Source organism: Lissotriton helveticus, chromosome 11 (genome assembly GCF_964261635.1).
Source record: "Lissotriton helveticus chromosome 11, aLisHel1.1, whole genome shotgun sequence".
Lineage (NCBI taxonomy): Eukaryota > Metazoa > Chordata > Amphibia > Caudata > Salamandridae > Lissotriton > Lissotriton helveticus.
This window is the reverse complement of record NC_136072.1, coordinates 704,253,080-704,278,611: the sequence shown is the minus strand read 5'-3', so window position 1 is coordinate 704,278,611 and position 25,532 is coordinate 704,253,080. Positions and strand designations below refer to the sequence as shown.

Genomic DNA, 25,532 nt, shown 5'->3' with positions numbered 1-25,532 from the left:
ATTAGTTTTTTTTATACTCATCAGTCTCAGCTTTGATCTACAGTGCTTGATCTCAAAATGCAATCCCATAGACTGCACAGTACAGCATCTCATCTACTCTTAAATGTGAAAGAGAAAGAGTATAGCTTGGCATATCTTAGAACATTGCCTCGCCCTTTCCAAATAGATCTAATTCAAAGAAGAGTGGCTGGTACAAGGGGCTTTTATAATAGAAGCATCACATTTCTCATAGACAATTTCACTTAGTTCAGCTTGCTGGCATTGTGCCTTGTAATTTACCAACCATTCTTTTTGCAAGAACCTCATATGCAGCGGAGCATAAACTGTTTGGTGGCTCCTCTGTGGATGAAACCAATCTACACTTGGTCCATTTTGAACCCCCTCTAGTTTGAACAAATTTATTAAAAATCATTCCTCGCAATAACATTTTTTAGAAAGTTTGAGTAATTTCAAGCTATCACATGATTATTAAGGCCTGTAATAAAACATTGTTCGCTTTTGTCAACTAATGCTGGAAATCCTCTCTGAAAACCAAAAATGTTCGGAAATTGAGGTTCCGACACAAACTTGTTTCAAACTATTACATTCTTTGCCAGAATTAATTCTGTCTACCTGCACACCACGTGGTGGAATTATTTCTTCCTGTTATATCTTTTCTACATAGACTCGTGAACTCTATGGCTTGTTCCATGTAGTTTATTATCCTGTTTATGGCTAGAAAGTTCTGAAAGACCCTCATTCTGAGTTTGGGTATAAAATGTGTTCCATTCTCTAACCCCTATTTGCTGGACAACCTCGCCAACCTCGGTCTCAAGCAACTGGTGTCCACCCCCACCCACTACGCCGGACACACACTCGACCCCGTGTTCTCATCCAGCAAGGACATCACCTTCAGCCACGCCACCGGACTCCACTGGACGGACCACAGCTGTGTCCACTTCAGCTTCAGAAGGACCACGATCTACCACCACCAGCAACAGGTTGCACGCAGAAGATGGAACAAGATCACAGCCGACCAGCTCGCGACTTCCCTGAGCATGAACCCTCCCACCAGCGCAACGAACCCAAGCCAGGCGGCCACCAACCTCGCGAAGTGGATCAGCAATTGCGCAGACGACCTCGCCCCTCTGAAGACCCCGCCTAGCAGACCCAGCAGCAAGAAAGCACCATGGTTCACCGACGAACTCAAGAGCTCCAAGAAGAACTGCCGAGCACTCGAGAAAGCCTGGCGCAGAGACCCAACACCGAACAACATGACTGCCCTCAAGCTCGCCACCCGAAAACACCACCAACTGATCCACGCCACCAAGAAAACTGCATTCAAGGAACGACTGGACAACAACGCACACAACAGCAAGGAACTCTTCAACATCGTCAAAGAGCTCTCCAACCCAAACGCCGGAAACAACGACATCACCCCTTCGCAAGACCTCTGCAACTCCCTCGCCTCCTACTTCCACAACAAGATCGCGGGCATACACAACAGCTTCAACACTCAACCGACGCACGCCACGACTGAACCACCGCCCCCCACCACCACCCTCCGCGCCTGGACCCCGATCAGCACCGAAGACACCATCCGCACAATGAACTCCATCCACTCCGGATCTCCGACCGACCCCTGCCCTCACCACGTCTTCAACAAGGCCGACGCTGTCATCGCACCCCACCTGCGGGACATCATCAACACCTCCTTCGACACCGCTACCTTCCCGGAGAGCTGGAAGCACGCCGAACTCAGCGCTCTACTTAAGAAGCCATCAGCAGACCCCACCGACCTCAAGAACTACCGCCCCATCTCGCTGCTCCCGTTTCCTGCAAAAGTCATCGAGAAGACCGTCAACAAGCAGCTGGCCGCCTTCCTCGAGACGAACGGATCCCTCGACCTCTCGCAGTCTGGCTTCCGGGCCAACCACAGCACCGAGACCGCCCTGATCGCAGCCACCGACGACATCCGAGCCCTGCTCGACAACGGAGAAACAGCGGCCCTCATCCTCCTAGACCTCTCCGCGGCCTTCGACACTGTCTGCCACCGTACCCTAGTGCAGCGCCTTAGCAACGTCGGAATCCAGGAGAAGGCACTGGAATGGATCATCTCGTTCCTCGCCGGAAGGACACAGAGAGTCCGCCTCCCTCCGTTCAGATCAGAAGCCACCGAAGTCATCTGCGGCATTCCTCAAGGCTCCTCGCTCAGCCCAACCCTCTTCAACGTCTACATGAGCCCCCTCGCAGCCATCGCATGCCAACACAACCTCAACATCATCTCCTACGCCGACGACACCCAGCTGATCCTCTCCCTCACCAACGACCCCGCCGCCGCCAGAGCCAACCTACACGAAGGGATGACAGACGTAGCCAAGTGGATGACGAACAGCCGCCTGAAACTGAACTCGGACAAGACGGAAGTCCTCATACTGGGATCTTCACCCTCCGCCTGGGACAACTCCTGGTGGCCCCCCGCCCTGGGCAGCGCACCCATACCAACAGACCACGCACGCAACCTGGGCTTCATCCTGGACTCCTCCCTCTCCATGACCAGACAAGTCAACGCTGTCTCCTCGTCATGCTTCAACATCCTGCGCATGCTACGTAAGATCTTCCGGTGGATCCCCACCGAGACCAGGAAGACGGTCACCCAGGCCCTCTTCACCAGCCGTCTGGACTACGGCAACTCGCTCTACGCCGGAACCACCGCCAAACTCCAGAAGAGACTCCAGCGGATTCAGAACGCCTCAGCACGACTCATCCTGGACATCCCCCGTCGCAGCCACATCTCCGGACACCTGAGAGATCTGCACTGGCTCCCGGTCAACAAGAGAATCACCTTCCGTCTCCTCACCCACGCACACAAAGCCCTACACAACCAAGGCCCAGGATACCTCAACAGCCGCCTCAACTTCTACGCTCCAACACGCCAGCTTCGATCGACCGGCCACGCCCTCGCCGCCGTCCCCCGTATCCGAAGAGCCACCACAGGAGGAAGGTCCTTCTCCTACCTGGCCGCCAAGACTTGGAACTCCCTCCCGACCCACCTCCGCCTGACCCAGGACCACCTTGCCTTCAGGAAGCAGCTCAAGACCTGGCTGTTCGAGCAGTAGCGGACCCCCCTCCCCTAGCGCCTTGATACCCCCCCCGGGTGAGTAGTGCGGAATATAAATGTTTTGATTGATTGATTGATTAAAGGATGTGTAATTCTAAGTTGTGCGATTTACATTGCACCTCCTGCAATTTTCCCGAAGCAAATTTCAGAACTTACTACAATTGCTAGAAAAAATATGCATGGTATATTCCGATACATACCAAAGTAGAAATGCAAACCCCCATTTTGTTTGGAATATAATACAAGAAATTTACCACACTCTGTAAATACCTCATTGTAGGGCAGTGGTCTTCAAACTTTTTAACGCCGCGCCCCCCCTGCCTCTGAATTTTTCACAATAATTCCATTAAATTGGAAATGTTTAAATATGTCTTTATTTAAACAGGAGACATATTTAAACATTCCAGTTAAATCCTCTTAGTGTTTTAAAAATGCAACCAAATACATGATTGCAAACCATACTATTGTGGTCAGACAGGCCTTACTAACATGTAAAAATACCTACAGTGTGATTAATAGAAATGGGGGTGTGGGTGTAGAAGAAGATTCTGACACCTTCTCCCCGCCTGATATAAATGACAAAAGCTGTTAATGATGGCACATTACAGAGAGGCTACAGCTGCTCGTTTTCTTCCATGCTTAAAACAAAGCACGACTGTGAGGATAATGCTTTTTTTGGGCATAGCCTGGCGCCCCCCCTGGGATCACTCAAGGCCCCCCTAGGGGGGCCCGCCCCCCAATTTGACGACCTCTGCTGTAGGGTAATGCCATGTTCTCTGTGCATGACTTTACAATTATCTGAGTTTAATCTCATACTGGTCAATTACGGTCTATATACATTTACAGTTTATATCGGTCTTCTGAGGAGTTCCCAGACTATCCAATTGTTTACTTTGTTACGCAATTTCCAAGGCTACTAATATGGGTGCCACCAGACACATTCAGTTTAGTGGAATGATGGTGAGGTTTTCTCAAATATAGGTCCTTGTTATATATCACACATCAGACTTTGATTCTTCAGTCAAGATAGCGAGATGTGTTTGAACTTACTTCAGTTGATGATTAATCGAGCCACAGTGTGAAGAGCGGCTTTGACGCCTGGTTTATGGAGATTAATAAATAGAATGTTGCCTTTGTATAATATCAGCACTATGCCCAGACCCAGGCCTGTTCTACCAGTTTGCCAATCATAGATACAGTTTGCACTAAGAATATCTGCTTGATTTCTTGTGATAAATTACTCTCATGTCCGGGGTTGCTTATGTTTACCAGGTTACCTTCTTCCTGTATTCTTATACAACTCCCATTGTTGTTCTTGTCATTCAGCTAGCCATCTCCCAGATTCCGCTCCCTGGTAGATGATTTCCAGGGTCACTTACTTCACACTTTGGGAATATAGGTGTAGGATTTGCCCTTTTTTACTCTTCCACATTCCTTATACACATTCAGTGAATTCTCACAGTGCCTTTGCTTATCCATTTAGTTGTTTTACTTATAGGCAAACATACTACACTTTCCCATACTCCCCATGGCCTCATCCAATATTGAAATTCTGTTTTTCCCATCCATTTGTAGGAGCTCTGTATGAGTTATTTGGCATCTTCTAAAGAGTTGAACAGAGAAGAAAAATATGTCAAGAGTAAATTTGCTTTCCTTTAATCAATTTGACATGATTATCTCATATTTTATTAATAAGAGCCCCAAAAAGTTTATTTGTTTCCATTTCGTGCCTGAATTTTAGAAACTGTTGCTCCATGTGTTTGTAAAAGGTGCTCTTTTTTCTTTAATTCACTCACCCACCAGAACTAACTCATTGCCGATTATTGTGTCATAAATTAGGGCAATACCCATTCTGACCACTTCAGTCATTCATCTGTCAGACAACACAATCAGTAATTGCAGTCATGTTAAAACACAAAACTCTTGTTAACATACATTGCTTAGAAAAAAAGTTGTATCTATCGTGTTTCTTTAAGACTCCCTCACCCACCCTGTTTCCACCTAGCTGTGCAAGTATTACTCTCGGGGCGTTTCTAACAGATAATACTGTCAAGGCCTTCTCTGTTGACATTTCATAGATCCATTGTGCTTGACGTTACCTGCTGTTAAGTTTTATAGTTATGATCGTGTTTCTCTAGGTTTGTGATCAGTGTTATACATATTGTTTCTTTGGCGTTGTCACATAGTCGACTCTTATGACATTCTCTGAATTATGAAGTCGGAAACTGGCTGTTGTGCTGCCAAGAATAGTTTATATGCCTTGTTGGCTGTGTTTGTTTCCCAGCATATCTGGGTAATTGAAGTGGTGCATCATGATAACCACATCCTGTGGTTTGGCGTTGTGCACATTCTTATAGTAACATACACAATAACAGCTTCCTCCGTTTTAGTGGTCTGCAGCGCAGTGAGAAGAGATATAAACTTGTGGCAAAGTAGACAGACCTGAGCTGTAACCCTGGCTTCCACTTTCCATCAAGCTATGGGACCCTGGAAAAATTGAATTATGTCCCGGGCAGAGAGGACTTCATTAATTAAAAGAAAAGTTGTTGATACTGAAAATTATTGTGAAAATAGTTTGATAAACATTTCATGAAAATGGGATTCTTTCCTAGTGTATTTACATAAACAAGTACATTTTTGTTATGCTGTGGCTGTATGTTAGCTCTATGTTTCACTGCTCTGTGATTCTTTTAAAGCTGTAGAATGAAGAGGCAAGAACAATTTTGTTCAGCACCTCTTTAGTTATCAGATAGTTTGCATTTCTCGTCTAGCATGGATAATGCTAGTATTGAACTGAAAAGTGCAGTGCAGCTTCTGTAAGCCTTTGTCACACTTTCCAAAGTAAATGTTGTTAAACCTTAAAATGTACAAAGAAACCGTTTTTGTAGGAAGCCAACAGGGAGAATGTTTATAAAGGAAATCGAATTATTTCAGTCTAAGATTGACTATGAAAACAAGAATATGCACTGTTCACAGAGCCTCACTTTATGCAGCATGTGTAACATATGTAAGCAATGAACTGCCAGAGACTTGTGTTGATCGTTTGAGGCCAAAACAAATGCTTTGATTAAAGCGGGAATGGATTAAAATCCTTGGTGGGGAACCAGTCCAAGATGGCTGAACCTAATTTGCTAACACGTTGGAATCCTGCTTCGTGTGACAGGAAACAACTTGATCTTATGGTTGATACACATATCAAAATGTCAGTTGACATCTGGAAAGACTAAGGGTTTGATTTAGAGCTTGGCGGACCGAATATTCCATCCCATATGTGGCGAATGTCACAACAGCAGTATTACAAGTGCATTATAGCCAATGGCACTGGTAACATGGCGAATGGGATATCCATCACGTTTTCCCAGAATATTCCAGTCGCCTAACTATCCCAGCACAGGTTCCAGTCCCATAAGGTCCATGAGAATTGTATTCTTCTTAGGATGTTAAAATGAGTACCATTGAGTTGGGCAACAGTAAATATCTGTTATTTAGTGAGGGTGAAGAAGTACTTTACAGATGTGCGTGTTACTTTATGTTAAGGATGCTGATTCACCAAAATGTCAGAGCTAGTGGAAGTGACATCATTCAGGCAGGGAAATTGTCATTACAACCCTTTGGCCATTGATGACATCATAAGGTTGTCCCCTTGTCTCTAGCATAGCCCACCAACGGCCACCTACTTTCAGCTGTGCAAACTGCTGAAGTAAGTAGTATAAAGAGAGTCCTGTTTATTGTCTGCCCCTGGCAGCAAAAGCAGTTCCAGTAGTACTGAAAGGGCAGCTTCTACCTCTGGCTCGTTTTAATTGATGTTCATGACTAGTTGGGGAACACAGTCAAAATATTAAGAAACCCCTGTACAAAAAGCCGCTCATACCTTAAAGAAATGCCCCTTCTATACCAAGCTTCAGAAATCTCCTGAGTGGGTTGTGATCCATCTTGTTAGAGATCCCAAAAATGGTGAATATTGGTTACTGCACCGTACCTGATCTCATGTGAAAGATTACTAACCAACTCAAGTGCATGCTTTCTCAGCCACGAAGTGTAATTAGGTTGGTTATGTTACTCCCTTGCGCTCTACTTGATCTGGGCCTTCAGTGCTATATGTCCAGACCCTCTGGGGATAGAAACAGCCCATAATAAGCCCAACACAGGGGAGTAACATAGGCCCCTGAGGTGCAGAAGGAATCCCACCCTTCAGGAGGCTCCCATTCGTCTAATGCCCATGGATATCTGTGAGATATGGAAGGCTGAGGGCACCTATCGTTTTGGGTGACACCACTGGGCGAAGAAGGGAACAGTTCCCAAAACAGAATCATCAATTGGGTCAGAGTGCCAGATTTCATTCTAGCCATACAAGAGGGAAGGAGAGATTAGAGCCATTACGCCTTGTCTTCCTTAAATATTGTGAGAGAGTGAAAGAATACAAATGACTGAAAGTTGTTACTTTAATTAAAAATTTTCTCTTGAAGCATACTGTTTGCCTCAGTCGGGAAGAACCCTTGGTCTTGGTAAAACGATTCAAAAGGCACCATGTAAGTGCAAGGTCAGATTAGGACAAAAACCTAGGCCCAGGCACCAAAATAAAAGTGGTGCCAATTAGCGAAGCAGATAGTTAAAAAAGTGTCCCATGTTTGCAGGTAGGGTCAGTTTTGAACCTGAAAAGATGCACAGTATGGGTATTGCGAGGTATGGGGGACTGCATGCATTCGTGTTTGCTGCAGTCAATGTTTTTGGGAAAGAAACAGTAAAATCTGTCTGATCTGGACATGGACCTGTGAGACCAGCCCATTGGGCACTGCCTAATTGTTCTATTGCCCATTCCGACCCTGCATAGGTATCAGCAGCGGCATTATTTAAATTGTTAGTAAAAAAAAGTGCATTGTTTCAAAGTTTGCTTAGGTGCCCGCCGCTGCCCAATGGCGGGGTTTCTAAATGCCAAGATTCACCACCCACACTTCCTGGCTCTTTATCTCACTCTAGTTGATTTGCTTTCATTGATTCTTTTCCCCTCTGTAACTATTTCCTAACTTTCTCTTCCTCCGTCTGTCTCCCTTTTCTGTCTTCCTCTTTCTCTTGCTGTAGGTCAAAATCTGATGATCAAGAACAAATCCTGGTGCCCAAAAATAAGTGCCAATGCCCATCACCTCCACAAATTATTCACCCACTAACTGTATTAGTCGTCTAAACTGCATTTTCCCTAGTAACCATCTCTATGGAGCACTCAGCTTTGAAAAGAGACATATTCATGGTCTCTAACTTCAGCAGAACGAATGCTGCGGGTGCATTCAGCAGCATAGCAATGCCGTAATGCAAAGTAGGAGAATAGGCCTCCAAACCCAGTAGGTAGTAAAGACGGAAAGCCCCTCAAACCCCTGGTCCCCAGTACCACTGCAGTTACTGCACTAGTGATATTAACGCCCCAGTGGCTGTATTATACGTTCGACACACTTTCCCTGTTTGCGCCACCTTTTAAAAGGTGCGCAGGGTGCAAATAGGGAAAGTCCGCCCTATTATGTAGAATATGGTGCCCATAGGACAGCTGCAAACTCATGCTGCCCTGATGGCAGCATATTCAAGTGAATAACGAAGCAGCTGTATTAAAGCTGATCAACGTTTCACAGTGCAGGCAGCAAGTGGAGCGACTGATCCCCCTACAGGTGAGTGCAGTGAGTGACTGCACATGCCAGCAGGGGTAAATTTTGAGTGTTCATGGTACTTTTATTCTACCCCTCTCCCTCCTCAATAGATGGTTGCCTTTAGGAGCCGCACTACTTTGGGGGTGCCACCTTTTTGTGGAGCACTTTCAGTGCACCTCCTAAAGGGATATTTGTCTCTGCGCCCACATTGGTGATATGGCGTGGGCACCGATTCAAAGTGATTCCCTCATTTGCCACGGGCCACGCCCCCATGCAAATGAGGAAGCACCCCTCATGATAGTGCTGGCACTACATTCGCACCAGCACTATCAGTATTACAGAAGTGGACGAGCAAGCATCTTTGGCCCTTTCTGTAATACCATTGGGTGCACACCATGTTTCGCCCCGTGGCACAATGTATCATCGGCCCGCGTGGTTTCGTGGACATGCAACACTCAAAGAAACCCACAAGCATGTGATGCATATATATGTTTGTATTTATTAGTAATTATACAACACAAACCTAGCTGAAAGGCAAGGGAACCCATACCCATGTTTCTGCTGAACAGGCTGTGTTTCTACTAGGCCCACAGACAAGTAAATGCATTAGCTATTCTAGTGGAATAATTGATCCTGAGTATTGTGACTGTTCTTGAATAGTTAGATTACTTCACAATCTTTCGGCCCTACGGAATCATGTCGAATTTTCAGCATTTCTTGGCGAGGGCAGGCAACCTCACTTCACTGTTCCTTCCAAATGCTCAGAAATATTTTGCTGGCTGTTTGCAAGGCCTCTGACTTCGAACAAACGACGCCAGCAAAGGAATAGGGCACTGGTGGTCAAGTAGGGCATTTTGTGCACCGAATTGTACTGATTGCACTGTAGAACGTTTGATATGGAGACCATTGAGCCAGCGACATGTGCTTGAAAACAATTCAAAAGGAATGCAGCACATTCAGGGTAAATATTTCCTTTATTTATTTGTGTTTTTGTAAAGTGATAATAATCACTTTGCAGTGGCTTCAGGTAAGGGTATATATCAGAGTAGTAGTAGTCGGAAAGTACTTTTGAAAGTGCTGATGAAACATGCAATAAACATTTTTGGCTATCAAGTTGTTCTAGCAAAGGCATGAACGACAGATTGTAGGCGAGGTCTAGTTTCTAGTAAAATAAAATTGCTGGAACTGTATTTTTTCATGTACATCTATTTGATAAAAGCCAACATTTTCCTATGTAGTTTATGCTATTATGTTTTGTTATGGGTCATTTCTAAAATGCAACCCAACCTAAAACCCGTAAGTAGCCTCTTTTCCCTAGGACAGACACAAATCTCTCTCTGGTCGTGCCATTTAGAGATTTGGATAAGCTTCCTGAAATAGGGTGATTTAAAATTTTCTACTGAAGGTAAAATGATCTTACGTTGTCTTATTTCCAGAAAAATTGAGTTCCAGATGTGAGCAGCCCAATTCCAAATACTCTGCCTGTCCCATTTAGCCCTTTTGAATTAAGGCACTATTGCAGTAGCTGTATCTGATAACCAAAGATGCCGACTTGACTCGTACCGGAGAATCTGTGCATCAGACATTTTAGGATAAGATAGTGGACAAACTGAAGTAACAACAAAGGGGTATGCAGTTCCTTTGAAGAAAATAAGAAAGGCAGGTTGGTGATGAACTGAGGAATCCGCAAAGGCAGGAGGGGTCTGATTGCTCAGGAGCAAGAGCCCTCACAGACTCAGATGGGAGTTATGCTTCATCATAGAGCATGCTCCTCATCGGCCGGCGCTGCAATACCAGACGGGCACCCAAAAGAGGGCTCCTTGCTCGAGAGCTTTTATTTTTGCTGTGTGCTTGTAGGTGGAAAATTGGTATGAGTGAAAGTGTGTTTAAATCGACAAAGTGGTTCCCTGACAGTTTAACCCCTCCCATGCTCATGACGGAACCGTTCCGTCACGAGCCTCGGGTGGGCTGTGCTGGTGACGGAACGGTTCCGTCACGGCCCCGCCGCCGCGCCTGTGCGGCGCTGATTTCGCGCCTGCGCGGTGCGTTCTATTGAGCGGGCGGGGCCATGACGGAACCGTTCCGTCACAAGCACAGCTCACCCGCGCGCCGTGACGGAGCGGTTCCGTCACGAGCACGTGACCGCCGCGCCGCCGCCCCGTCCCCTTAGCGCTGCGGCGGAATAGCCACCGCAGCGAAGGGGTTAATAGGCGTGCCCTCTTGTCTGGTTAAAAAATATAATAGTAATGACTGACTGCAGAGATAATGATCTGTGTCATCTCAAAGTATTGTTTACAACTGGGTCGACATGTTTCTTGCTGCTGTTAGTCATTGTCGAGGTAATGGCACTTCATCAGGACCGAGCTCCCTAATCTACACAGTGGTTGGGATCATATTACGAGCGGTAGTAAAAGTAGCCGATCACTATCACGATAAAGTAAGCTGAAGTGTATATAAATATACCTTCGTGAAGTAGTATAAAAACCGACCTGGAACATAAAGTAGAAAGTTACAAAACAATTTGCATCCTGAAAACGTTGAGATACAAATAGTTTGTTCAGTGATATGCATAGCAATTCAAAGCATGGCACTAGTTATGAAGGTGCAAGTTACCATCAGCACTGCTCAAAACATTAAAGCCCATTGAAGAAACACGTGACAGTCTTGTGAACATACTACATAACATTGTTCACAGACACTGCGTCCCAAGGTTCAACTCACCATATTACGGTTGACGGTATGGCCCCTCGTGCGAAAGCAGAGATCCCGCTATTTAGCAGGCTGAAACTAAAAGACAGTGTAAAAGTTTGTGAGGAAAGCGGCTCGTCAATCTGCTCAAGGAAAGTGTTGCAGAGGTCTTGCTGGGGAAATGAAACAATACTCGCAATGCTTTATCAGCATTTGACCTACCCCGTCTCTACCACCTCGGAGGTAGAGGTCTGCGGAGAGAGCCGGGGTAAGTACCCGCGTGGAAGCCTTTAATGACTGTGGTTGGCCGTAATTGGATACTCAAGGCTAGGCTGTTCGTAACACAAATAGGCAACCAAAATCCTCTGCCATCATGGAGTAGAGGGGGGGTTACGGGAGCAAGCAATCCCTTGCAAAACCAATTCAGTTAGTGAGTAGGGCAATAAAGCTTGCTCTGCCAATAGCGGTAGAAACAGAGAAAAGACCAAGCGACAGGCAGGTTGCTGCTATGTGGTGTTGTGAAAGGGGATAAAGCTAGGAAAGATCTCATATGAAGATCAGTATCTGCGGGAGGCCACTCGTAATGTAATAATGTGTCATGTTGTCAGCACTATCTTGGGTCGTGAAGATGTTCTTTACATGTGGATGTCTATAGAGAAAATCCCACATTTTGTGGGTGGAGATTGGCATATAAAGCTAACAAAGTGCAGTACTGGGTAAATCGGTGTTGTGGATGCACCGGAGAGGCATGGTGGCATGGCCCATAATGATGGTATGCCACCGCTGGCACCTTATGTGTAGTATGAAGACACCAGGTCATCAAGAAATGCGTCCACAGACAAAATGGTGCAGGTGGTTTGCTAGTAATGCCTAACTCTTGGTAACAGATTAGTGGCCCTGGGTAAGGCATGAGGTACCTCATGGGTACAGTAGTCCCGTGGCCTAGGGGAGCCAACTGATTCTGCCAGGGTTGAAACGTGGCTAGTGGTGTACCGGAGTATAGCATCAAAGGGCAATGTGGGGGCATTTATCAGATAGGGTCAAAGATGATATTAGATCTTGGGGAACCTTTTGCGGAGAGTACCCTACCAGACACATGGTACCCCAATTGCATCAAGTCAGTGTGGAATAATCGCCCAGGGCACAGACACATATGCCCAGGTGTGGTGTATTCTAGTGTGTGTATATCTGGGGTGGAAAAGGACAAATAAAGGGATTAGTTGTCCATTTCACTCCACGAAATGTCATCATACAAGCCAGTTTGGTAAGTAGCCAGATGCAATATCCAGTTTGTTCCCTCCTATACAAACTCATGTGTTGGTGGGCTTCCAGAATTGTCCAAAGTATGTTTCTCAGTGAGAAAATGTGTGCTCATTCTGGTACTTGTTTTTTTGCATTGGATACTGCTGTGGTGTTCCATAATCCTCACTTTGGCCGGTCTGGTGGTCATACCAATGTATCTTTTATTGCAGGGACATTTGATCATATAGACACAGTTTTTTGATCTTCGGTTAGTATGTGTCTTTTACTCCCAGGTGTTAGTGGTTTCGAGGTTGACCTCTTTAGTGATCTTAGTGAAGGCACAGACTGTGCAAGAGCTACAAGGAAAATTAACCCTAATAGAGTGGAGAGCCCTAAGTGTTTGCATGGTTTCGTCTGCACAACCATGTCTTTTAGGTTAATAAAATGCTTATAGGCGAACCCTGTTTGTGGAAAGGTGATGCAGTCTGTTTGTGGAATAGATCAATGTTTCTTCATGATTTTCTGTATTTTATTTGAATTAGGTGTGAACATCATCACATATAACATCCCATCCTCTTGTAACCGAGTGCGTAGTTTTAACACAGCTTCACTGTTGTTATTTCTTGCCCATTTGTATGCCATCAATGGATAGTAACGTGTCTTTAAATTGGTGGCCAGAGATCGTTCTTGTGTCTTGAAATCTTGTGTTGTACTACATTTGTGGCAAAGCCGTAAAAAACTGCCCATAGGAGAGATTATCCGTGAAGGATTTTGGTTAATGGATACCATACAGGAGTAAACTGTTATTGTCAGTGGGATTTTTGCATGTGGTAGTGTTCAGTCTGCCATCAGAGCAGGTGATCATTGAAACAAGAAAAGGAAGATCCCCGTCAGAGATATTTTTAGTAAATCTGAAGTAGTGGTTGAGGGTATTTATCTAGGTGCAGAAATTGTCTCACTCATTTCTGTCTCCTTGTGAGAAGATCAGGATTTCGTCACTATATCTGCACCAAAAAAGAATGTTGGCAGAATAAGGGATGGTAGCACATAAGATGTTATCCTTCTAGAAATTGGCCATGTTAAGGCATGCCAGACTTGGAACGAAGGTGCTTCCTATTGATGTGCACCTTGTTTGCTGGTACAATTGGTCCCCGTATTGGCAGAAGTTTTCAGCCAGGGTCCGAGATGCTCACGCACAAAGAAACTGACTGGGGTAGGTGATACCCACTCCTCTGACAGTAGGGTCCTTTCAATCACCTCCAGGGTGCTGTTTTGGGGGATGTTCGTATATAGGGCCTCTAGTTGTACTGTGACCAACAAAGCAATCTGACTTGTGTTGTTCGTCTTCTCACTCAAATTCAATATGTCTCTTGTATCTAAAAAAAATGTAAGGGTGTTTTAGTGACCAATAGTTGTACATAAAGTGATCACAACATTTTGACAATGGTTCCAAAGGGAACCAGTCCCTGACACAGTCAGTCTCTCTGGTAGGGAAGTTATCCCTTAGTAAATTTCTGAGAGGGTGTAAGTAAGTAAAGAGACTTTATTCGGTTTTGATTCAAACCATAAAAGTACATGTGCAATATAGACAATTTAAGACACTTTAAAACACACAATAGTTATAAAACATGTGCGATAAAATGCGAAAGTGCAGGGTACAGCAAATTCCATACATAGCAAATTCATTAGTAAAGATAATCAAATCAACAAAGATACCATCATTGGTCCAAACAATTTCTCAGCTTAATAGACAATTTTAAAAATTCAGTAACTTGAAGAATACTGTCACTGTGCAAAAGTTGCAGATACAATAATGCTGGTCTGATCTGGTTAAAATTAAGTTTCTTTAAAAGATCTACCAGATAGCGTTTGCGAGGGTATTCATAAAATTTGCATAAAAATATAAAATGTAGCATATCCTGTGGAGACTTACCGTCGCAGCCACAGGGAGCGGTAGGTTTAATAATAGCATAATTTTTTGGTCTAAACAGCAGACGAAGAAAGAGATTTAATCTGAACCTCGTTTGCAGGAACTTCTCATGGGAAGTCAACGAGCCCATCAAATAGGGCTCCATCGTATCACCTGTTTTTAACATAGCAAATTTTCTTACACTGGGTTTCAGGAGCTCCTCTCCTTCTCTTTTTAGCTTTCTGTCCACACGGAAGGCACGCTTAACTGCCTCCACATCACCCTTTACGATCCCGCTCGGGTGCTCAAACAAGTCCAAGCGGCCGAGCCTTGAGAAGTTTGATTTCAAATATTTTATCCAGGATGTGCCCATTGCCTTATCCTGAGACAGGTAATCTCTCATAATCAGGTGGGTCAGTGGTATATCTTGATTAAACCACAGTTTTAGCCAGCAAGTCAACGGGCGTAAAGAAAAAATATCACATAGATATTGCGACCGTAGCTCTTCATGTACTACAAAATTAGATGTGCCTGCTGGGACACACAAGAGACGTTTCATGAAAGAGTTTTCAGCAATCTGTAGCTGCTCACCGGCCACATAGCCCCCATATTTCGCTGCCGTAGATGGCAGTTGCCACTGATTTTGCATTGTAGAGTTTCATCATGGCATTATTAGGTTTTTCCCCAGTTTTGATGCAAAGTTAAAAATAGTAGCATTCACCCTTACTAAGTCCCTTTTCTTTTTGTCAAGATGTGGACCCCAACTAAGTTTGGAATCAAAAAGGACCCCAAGATACGAGAATGACTTCGAGATGGGGATTGCTACATTATCTATTTTAAATAAGAAGTTCCTTCTTGGTTGTTGGCCAACTTGCATGATGAAGGATTTAGAGTTGTTGACCAAAAGGTCTCTGTCCGTCATAAAATTCTTAAAAGCATTTAATAAAGCTTAGACACCTTTCTCTGTTCTAGAAATTAAAACTGCATCATCTGCATATAAAAGGACTGGAATACCTGGCCTGCTGACTCTGGGACAGTCAGCCTTTACATTCTGCAATACGCTGTCTAACTCGTTAATATAAAAATTAAAAAGAAAGGGGGCGAGAATACATCCTTGATGCACACCCTTCCCAATATTAAAATTACCAGTTACACACAGCTCTTGAGAATACCTAACATTAGCACTAGTGTTACTATGTAGATCAACAAGGAAGTTGACAATCTCACTGTCAACACCCTTGTCCCTCATGGACTGCCACAGCTTTCCCCTATTAACACAGTCAAAAGCTGAAGACAGATCCATGAAGGCAAGGTGGACAGTACCCTTTTGGGCAACAGTGTACTTGCTTAATATTAGAAAGAGGTTAAGGCACTGTGTGATAGTAGAGCGTCCACTGCAGAAGCCGTACTGAGAAATGGACATAATACTGTTTTCCAACGCCCAGTCAGAAAGCCTCTGCAGTAGGATTCTGCCCACTAGTTTAACCATGGAATCAATTAATGAAATAGGTCTATAACAAAGAGGGCTACCCTTGTCCCCCTTCTTAAAAACTGGGACAATCGTTGATATCCCCCCATGACTGTGGGCAGCCAATTTTAGCAGCTGCGTTAAAGACCGATTCTAATATAGGTGCCCAAAAGCTGGGCTCAGACTTATATAAATCTGGCGGGATCCCTTCAGGACCCGGAGCTTTCCCAGCTGTAAGCCCCATTATGCCCTCAATGACCTCACCTCTATCAAACCTAATAGGGTCACCGCTATTGCAAGGAGGAAAATTTAAATTATCATTCATCGTACAACCATACAGTTGCGTGTAGTGTGTTTCCCATTCCTCCTTTGTTATGCAGCATTCCAGACCATCCCCTGGGTCCTGGACCAGAACAGGTCTTTTTACTACCGCCCAGAATCTAGAGCTACACTTCAAAATAGAGGGGTCAAGAATCTCACTCCATGCCTCTTCTCTTAAAAATTCCTTGTGCCTATTAATAACGGATTTGTATTCTTTCCTACACTGATGAATATTCTCCTTTATTCTGGGATTTGCTGCCAGGGCTATCCTTAAGTTACGTGATGCCCTAGAGCAGTCGTGGTTAAACCATCTTGGTCCCCCGATCTCTGTACGCTTTGCTAGAGCTAACATCAACTGAGACACCTTGTCTGAAATATTTTGGAAAGGACTTAGAACCTGGCATGGTTCCGCCCCTTCTTGAGTACATTTTGCAATTTCCTCGGTACAATTATCCTTAATATCTTTATACAACAGGTCAGGTGTGATCATAGACCATTTAAGGCGCCGTCTACCGTCAGTGGTGCTCAGCCTACCAGTGGTACAATTCCGTCCTTCCTTGCCCACCCAAGGGCCCTTCAAGTGTACAGTCAGTGGATTATGATCACTGAATTCACTGTGTTCAATGATGAAGGAGTCCACAAAAGTCTGCATTGACACAGAAAGTAAAACATAATCAATGAAGGTACCCTTCCCATGACCCTTAAAAGTTGGGATCTCAAAGCGCTTAAAGGGGTCCCTCAATGCCATTGTCAATGATAAATCCAGATTATTCAGTAAGTCATTAAAAACTTCCCCCTCCGCTGTGTGTTCCAAATGCAAGCCCTCGAGGCGGTCACAATACAAGTCTGAGAGGCTTTTAAACATGGGGTCCCCGCATGGATGAACATTGAAGTCACCCATAATCATGAGATTATGGAGGCATACCTTCATTGAAGTACTAATAAATGCATTTAGTGCTGATATTGGGCTAACAGCTGAACAAAGGTTAACTGCATTATAAAAATTCACCAGACCAGCCAAACAGTTATCTCCATTTAGTACTAAACCAATAATTCCGGAATTGTCTGTTAAAACTCTACGTATTTTACAAGAGAGTGCTACAGAAATAAACGTGACCAGGCCCCCCTTAGGTCTACCTCTGCTAGATGCTATGGCAGGAACATAGAGGCCTTGTACCTTCAAGAAAGAAGTCACAGTCCACTAACCAAGTCTCCTGCAGACAAATGATCTGAAACTGCTTAATGTATCTAACCCAGTTACAATCTGTCATCTTTGTGCCCAATCCCGCGATATTCCAAGAGATTACATTGTTTCCGGGCGATTTCACCTGTGTAGTTTCACCTGTGGAGTGGTGTGGCTCACTGGTTAGAGGCGGCAGACCCGGAAGCAGAGAACGGCTCGGGACCAGGGTTCAATTCCCGACGCGGCAGGGTCATGGACCAGCGTCAGCGGACTCGATAATTCTCGCCTCGGTGCCTACTCTAACCAGGGATCACACTCGGCAACTCTGGGCATTAGCTTGCCTCATCTCTACAACGGCCCCCCACATTCGCCGGGGATGCCTGGTTTCACCTTGGAGATACCCAGTAGGGACCATCTCGCAGGGATTGTCAGGACGGGTTCCCCAGCGGTCTACAGCGCCACGACGCCTCAGGGCAGCAGTGCGCTTTACAAGACACTTACATTTACATTTTACATTTAGTCTCCATATGACCCACTTCACCAGAAATTGCATTTCCTTGGCCCATAGACTCCTCCCGTCAATCACATGCCTCAAGTCCTGAGAGCAAATCAAATCTATTCTGTGTTTCCACCATAAACCCATTCCTATTTTGATTAACAACATTATACAGGTATGGTGCTATTGGAGCCGGAGCCTGAGATTGAAACAGTGGCCTATAATTCCTACGTTTAGGTGGAATTTTAATCAAGTGGGTATAAAAATATCCAAGGGGACGAACACATATACTGTTCGCATCCAACAATAAAGTTGATGCTCTTAGTAAAACTGTTGCCACATGTTGGGGATGTCTAAAGTTAACTACGATACAGTCCCCACTATTTGACTTTCTAGATGGGCCAATGCAGTTTACCCTTCTGACTGAGAGTATTTGGTCAGAGTATGCAATTGGGAATTCACAGTTAGTGTTCAGCCAGGCTACTGTTTTGTTTTTTAGTGAGTCATGGGATTCCCCATGTGACTGGACAGAATGGTCTTCTATAGTTGGAACATTAGTCAAAACGGCCACATAAGGTGCGCAGTCGGGTGGAAGATTAATATAGCGACTTCTTCTTATTTGTCTGAAATCTGATCTGCCATCCTGGTCTACTGATGTCAGTACAGTCAGGTCAGTTTTTGGTGGGGGTTCAGATAGAGCGTTATCTGTTGCAGGGACTTGCCGACAAGTCTGCTGTACCGACTCCCTCAAGGGTTCCTGCCCTATTTCCGCAGCCTTAGGTCTAACAGGCGGGGCGATGACAGGTGTGCTGATAACAGTCCACCTAGTCTGTCTACCTCTAGAGCCAAGGTATCTAGCTTACTTGAGAGGGGTCTAATCAGCTCTTCCATTTTTGCCACCATTATTCCTTCTAAGGTGCTGATCAAGAGGGTGAGTTGGTCAGTTTGTATTTTAATACCGCCCTCATTATGTCCCTCAGAAGGACAAGGACATATGATGGGGCCATTATTGACTGGTGCAGCTATTTCGGCTCTTTTTTTATTATGCTTACCCCCCCTCCCCCCCCCCCCGTTTAGGCTGTGATTTTCTACAGTTTCTCACCGGTCTCGGTGCTGGCTGTACCTGTTCTATTTCATCAATAGAGGTATCTAGCCGATCTTCATGTGTCTCTACATGTACCTGCGCTACAGTCATTATAGCATCCCTATTACTGATAGCTGGGGTGTTAGGGTTATCAGGCATAGGTGTATCCACTACTGCGAGAAGCGCCTCATCCTGTACTAGTGGAGCACTTCCCCGTCCTAGAGAGGCCCTTCTATCATTGTTAATTTGATTAACCTTTTTGACTAGATAATTATCCATGGTGCCCAGCCCAGAAGTAGCTTTATCTGCTTTACTTCTAGACATCACGTCAGCTTATTGCAACTCTCAAAGTAGAGATTAATGAAATGGAACAGTCTGCAATGATACAGAGTACTTTTACAGAAACACTCAGGAATTAAAATATAAAGTCTCACTTCAACAAATGATGTCCTTATCAACAGGACCAAAATCTGTGGCCCAGCCCAGTCTCCTCAGTCCTCTGAGGGCCACAGAGGGCCTGCCCTTTGCCCGGGCGCTCCCGCTCGCGACTCACGGGGCGAGAAGCGTTCCTCTCCTTTCACGTGCCTCCGGGCGCTCTGGTGGTGTCACTCGCGCGCCACGGCCGCCGGGGCACCTGGGAGTTGAAGTCCCTGCCCTCGCGGCGGCGATGGTGCTGGCGCTGGAGTGCGGGACCTGGAGCAACAGCGAACTGTTCCCCTCACGGCGATGGTGCTGGCGCTGGAGTGCGGGACCCGATGCAACAAAGAGCCGTTCCCCTCACGGCAAAAGGTAGGACCACCTCCTCCTCCTCACCTCAAAGCAAGGCAAGGCTCCCAGTGAGCGCTCGGCGCTCCTCTCCTTTCACGCGCCTCCGGGCGCTCTGGTGGCGTCACTCGCGCGCCACGGCCGCCGGGGCACCTGGGAGTTGAAGTCCTTGCCCTTGCGGCGGCGATGGTGCTGGCGCTGGAGTGCGGGACCTGGAGCAACAGCGAACCGTTCCCCTCACGGCGATGGTGCTGGCGCTGGAGTGCGGGACCCAATGCAACAAAGAGCCGTTCCCCTCACGGCAAAAGGTAGGACCTCCTCCTCCTCCTCACCGCAAAGCAAGGCAAGGCTCCCCCGAGGGTGTAGAAGTAGAGGATCTTTGGGCTTGTCTTTACAAAGAAATCTGCCTCTTTCTTACTAATACACTCTTGTGTCTCTGCGGAGGATTCTTTGAAGTAATCTGAGTTCTCAGCTTCCCTGTAGGATCATGGTTTGACAGGGTATAGTATCTGCAATCAGGTAGCTGCGGAGACATTCAGCATTATAGCCAGTGGTTGACATGATAACTATTGCACCCCACCTTATCAGCTTGTTTTATAGTAATCAGGGTATAATTAACAACTGACTTGGCTGCCACTATTTAAAGATTTTACATTTTATGAAAGGTAAGTTCATGGTGCATTTCTCCACCTCTTTGAGGACCGCCTGTTTGAAGGTCAGTAACTTGTGTGGTGGTATACCAGCAGAGGGAGTGAATCTGGATGGATTACGCAGGCCTGAATTAACTTGTTCGGGGGTAGGTTTGTTGTGAAAGAAGACCCTCATGTGAATTTTTCTGAAAAGTTGTGCAATTCACAGTTCATTCGGAATTTACCTTTCTTAAGAATGGGTACACAGTCCATTCCTTTCTGCAGGACCTTAGTTTCTGTATTGGAAAGGATTCTCATTGATAGACTAACAATCAATTCTTCTTCCCATTGTGCTCTTTTTTGCCTCCTCTTCCTCTTCTTCTTCCTCTACCTCTACCTCTGCCCCAACGCCTGCCTGAGCAATCATACCCCCCTCCCCCCACTGCTGATTCCTTAGTTCATCCCCAACCAGCATTTCTTAATTTCTTCCAAGAAACTGCATGCCCCTTTGTTGTTACTTCAGATTGATAGAGGAGCACACATGCAGGACCTAAATGTGCTCCTTGTCCCCCTCTTTCTATATTGCAGCATGATAGTGAACAGTCTTGCAGAAGCTGATGAAGTGAGCAGTGAGCAGGTCTGACTTGATCTTCCTGTTTTAACTTCCTCAGCGAACAGGCCAGAGGATTTTGTTAATGGCGTCGAATCTCAACATTGAAGTTTCAATATCGAACAGTCCATATTTTGCCTGCTCAATAGTAAATCTATACCTGCCTGTATTTACTTACCTTTACAATATGGTGGTAGTGGAATTTGTGAAGTCGATATTATCAACCTCAATATTGTGACGTTTGTCCTTTGTAAACGCTTTAGGGTTTTAACCCCTTCGACGCTGATGACGAGCTGAGCTCGTCATGAGTTACGCCTCTCGTACGCTCATGACGAGCTCAGCTCGTCATGTAACGCGCGTTTTAAAAAAATGCCGCGTACAGCGGGAAAAGCCGCCGCGCGCATGCGGTTAACCAGGTAATTCAGCATACACAGAGTTGTACAAGTTGTGTAGTCCAGTATAGACAGGACTACCATGCTTAGGACTTGTACTCTCTGTGGAAAGCTAAGACATTCAAACCGTTTTGCTGAAAAGAAGCGGGTGGAAAAAGCCTGAACTCATACCCAAATCCACTTGTACCTTTGTACAGCCTGACTCCATCCAGACCCCGTTTTTTCTCTCGAACTGACTCAATGTTAATATCCACTCTGGCGCCAAACATGTGGATGGAAGCGAGCCAGCTTCCAATACCTCTGCCACTTCCTCTGATTGGCCCCCATCCAGCAGTCAATGTCCAACAGATGTGAGGAGAAATTATTGTACAGAATGTGTTCTTTCAAGGTATTTTGAAGGTTCTTTAACATCCAATTCAATCAATAAAACATTTGTATTTGTAGAAGCAAGGAAGGAGGAAGTTGGGCCCCCTTCCTATTCTAGTTACCAAGCTTCAGCCTAACCCATTCTGAAAATGCTTTGGTAGTATGTATTACTTTTAAAGCCCATCATTAGATGCAGGCACCATATTCCACATTTCAGCACTTGCATGATATTGTTTCTTTCTGTTAAAGACTCGCTTCTCCTTTTTCAAATGATTGTTGTAGTAAAAGGTTAAAGCCAGCAGAAGAGGTGTGGAGCAGAGGCCAGGGTGCCTGACTCCGGACCGCAGGGTTCACAGTTTGATCCCCGGTGCCGGTGGCAGGTTAGCCCAGCACCATGTGACTCTGGGCAATAGCTTGCTTAATCTTCCTGACTGCCCCCGTGCCGGAAACCTCTCCGGAGATAGCTGTGCACTTTACAAATGCTGGTATTTAAATTTTTCCTGAGAAGGCTGTTGAATTGTACTGGGAAGTATGTCTCATTTAGGTCACAGTAAATTGCTCAGATCCCCAAGTGGGACTTTGTTTTCTTGTGCATGCCAGCTCTAATATAGCGCCCTTTTATGCAATAAGATGTAAAACTGTACATATAGAGATCGAAAATTTACCTCCTTTGAGATCTTAAACCTAGTTGCATTTTTGCAATCAAGATTTTACCGGATACATAATAAGGATGAAAACTCTTGCAGGTTCTTTGTCATCCTTGCTTTCTCCCTTTGTCGCTGATTTTCCTTCTGTTGCTTCCTCCTTCTTTCCCCATTGAATGTTTTTAGGTCTCGCCTGCGACTTTGCATGCACTGAATGCACTCTTGCTGGCGAGAGATATTGTACCCCGCAAGGGCCTTGCAGCCCGCCCATTGCTTAATATTTGTTGACTTCATTGTCACCCTTATTTGCTGCCTTCTAATTGGCCAGCATGTTTTGGCTTCATTCCCCTTCTTTTGTTTGGGGCATGAACAAAGTGCTGATAGCTCCAGGTAGATTGTTGTCTTTCCGCTGATCATGCTGTGATTGATGTACTACTACTTTTTCTTCTTCCCTGTCATCCTTGTTGAAACTCTTGCCATTTGTAGCTATGTTTTACTATGCCACCCGCAATTCAAATAAGCCAGTTTCTCCTTTGAAATCAATGTTAGGTTTATTGGTAAAATAGGTGGTATATATTGTGACAACAGATATTCACTGCTTCCAAATATATTTTCTCTAAGATATATATTTTCTCTAAGACATGGATTTAGGCCCAAATGCTTTCTTTATGTGGTAGGATTTTTTGCCACATATTATATTTTTTTTGTCGCACCTGGGGAAATTAACTGATTTGCTCAGAATAACAAGGTTGTTGTGCCGATTCCCAACAATCATTGGCAAAGCCGATAGGTCTCACTGTTGAGACTGTTGGCTCTGTCATAGCTTTTGTTCATGCTGTACAGCATGGGTATTTCCGACTTTATCATTGATTTATAGCCATTCTGTGCAGCATGGCTAAAAATAATAATAAACACGCAAGAAGGTGATGGGATGAGTGCTTGCAATTTTGTCTAACCGCTAATCGCTCATGGTAGCATCCCAACCCTTCGTTCTTTTGCTCACCATGCCACCTCGGTTTGGGCCAGCCATATGCAAAACTGCCTTGACCCTGCTCCTTATGGGAACAGTTCAGCCCAATCCAGAATGGTGGGCTGGGATGCTACCCCAAGTGATTGCCAGTAGTTATACAGACTGGAAGAAAGTCTCCCATCAACTACTGTGTGTTTTATGTACCGCCCTGAATGGCAAGGGTATCCTTATACGTGGGTCCCATGTTCACTTTGCCACTGGAACTAAGCTATACTTGGCTGATGAGCCCTTATCAGGGCGAAACCGGTCTTAGGTTTCTTGTGTTCCGGTTCGGTGAAGACCTTGTCTGGCAGTTTGGACTGGACAGTTCCAATGTATCAAAGCTGATTTGCTTATGGCTAGGTCCAAACTGAGTTGGCATGGTGACCAAAAGAACAATGGGTTGGGATGTTACACTGAGAGATTGTGAGTGGTTAGACAAATTGCAAGCATTCCTTCCATCAACTTTGTATACTTCATAAAAATAATAATAAAGAAAGGACTATGATGCATCCAGTGCTAATGTTTTAAAAAAAAGAAAAGTACATTAGCCCTCTCAGAATAATAGCACTTTCAAAAATTGGTCTTAGCCACACTGCAAAACATCTGCGCTGCTGTACAGCATGGCTATAAAACATTGCCAAGGCCAATATCTCTAATAGGCGAGACCTATTGTCTTTGCCAATGCTTGTCCTCACTCTTGCTGTGGGTCAAAGTCTGATGAGAGAACATAAGTGCCAGTCTCCTAAAATGAATGCCGGTGGGCCCCACCTGCAACCACCGGCTCAAATTAAGCACTGCAGAGATCCTTAAACACATAGTCAGACAAAAAAATCACAGACAAATATGATTTATATATGTATTTTGAAGAGCATCACAATGCTACATAGCAATTAAGGAGGAATGGGGAAGGAACAGACAGAGAATAAAAAGGCAAATAGCAGCCTTAAATCAAAAGAAAAGAAAAGTTTGATTTCATTCCTAGAAGCTAGATGATTGCGTTTTTTCAGACCTCAAGGGGCAGGTTGTTCTACAATATGGGGCCCAAGCAACATGGAGAATGTCCATGTGCGCTACATGTATAAACCTTGGAATAGGCTGTATCGCAAAGTACATGCAGGGTTATGTTTGAAAATCTATCCTTAAGGCAGGACTTGTCTAGTAGAGGTTCCTCCAATCAGTTGACACATCATCGAGTTTTATCAACACAACCGTTTTGGATTAGATCCAGCTTCAATCAGGCTAACCCAAACAGAGACTATTATAAGTGCTTATTTTGAGCTAGTAGTTGCAACCGGCACTCATTTTTGGGGACTGCCACTTATTTTTCGCCATTAGACATTTAGCGGGGAAAATCGCCACAAAGGGATAAAGCAGGGACCGGCAGTGAGTACCTGGTAGTGGATTAAAGAGACCTGAGGTAGATTCAAGACTATGCAGCCTTTTACTTGAAGGATGACATTTAACAGTGTTGGCTGTAAGATTCTCATCAGAGCATTGGTCACCAGCTCTCATTCTTTTACAAATTAAAGTACTGACTATTATAATAATCTGTATGAGACAGAAGTGATGCGGATACAACTCTTGCATGGGAGAATTTAGGAACACATGGCAACACTTTGCCCACCATATATGTTTGCTTACCATTAAAAGCACCCACGGTGTAGTGCAAAATGCCCCACATGAATGCTCATGCAGCTCATAGTAAATGTAGGCCTCGATCTCTTAAGCTGTAGTTGTACCCTTTGCTAAGGTAGCTTTTTAACCGTCCTGCAACAGATTTATATGTGGTGTTCATAATTAATTTAATGGCGTATCATATCATGAAGGAAACCCCAGGGCTGGGAATGTTCTATCATTTTAAAATTAAAATAACATGTTAATATTTATTGAGAAAGCCTTGGTGAATTCAACAGCCCTTCCTCCATTTTCAGCAACACATGCTCATCTCATACTAAGGGACTCATTACGATGTTGGTCGCAAAGCTTCGGA

At 44.9% G+C, this 25,532-nt stretch overlaps 1 protein-coding gene across 1 annotated transcript in view; it reads left to right on the top strand.

The window, feature by feature from the left end:
* The window catches only part of LOXL2 (lysyl oxidase like 2), a 443,363-nt gene that overhangs the window by 242,803 nt on the left and 175,028 nt on the right, over positions 1-25,532 (top strand). The gene's annotated exons all lie outside the window — the stretch shown is intronic.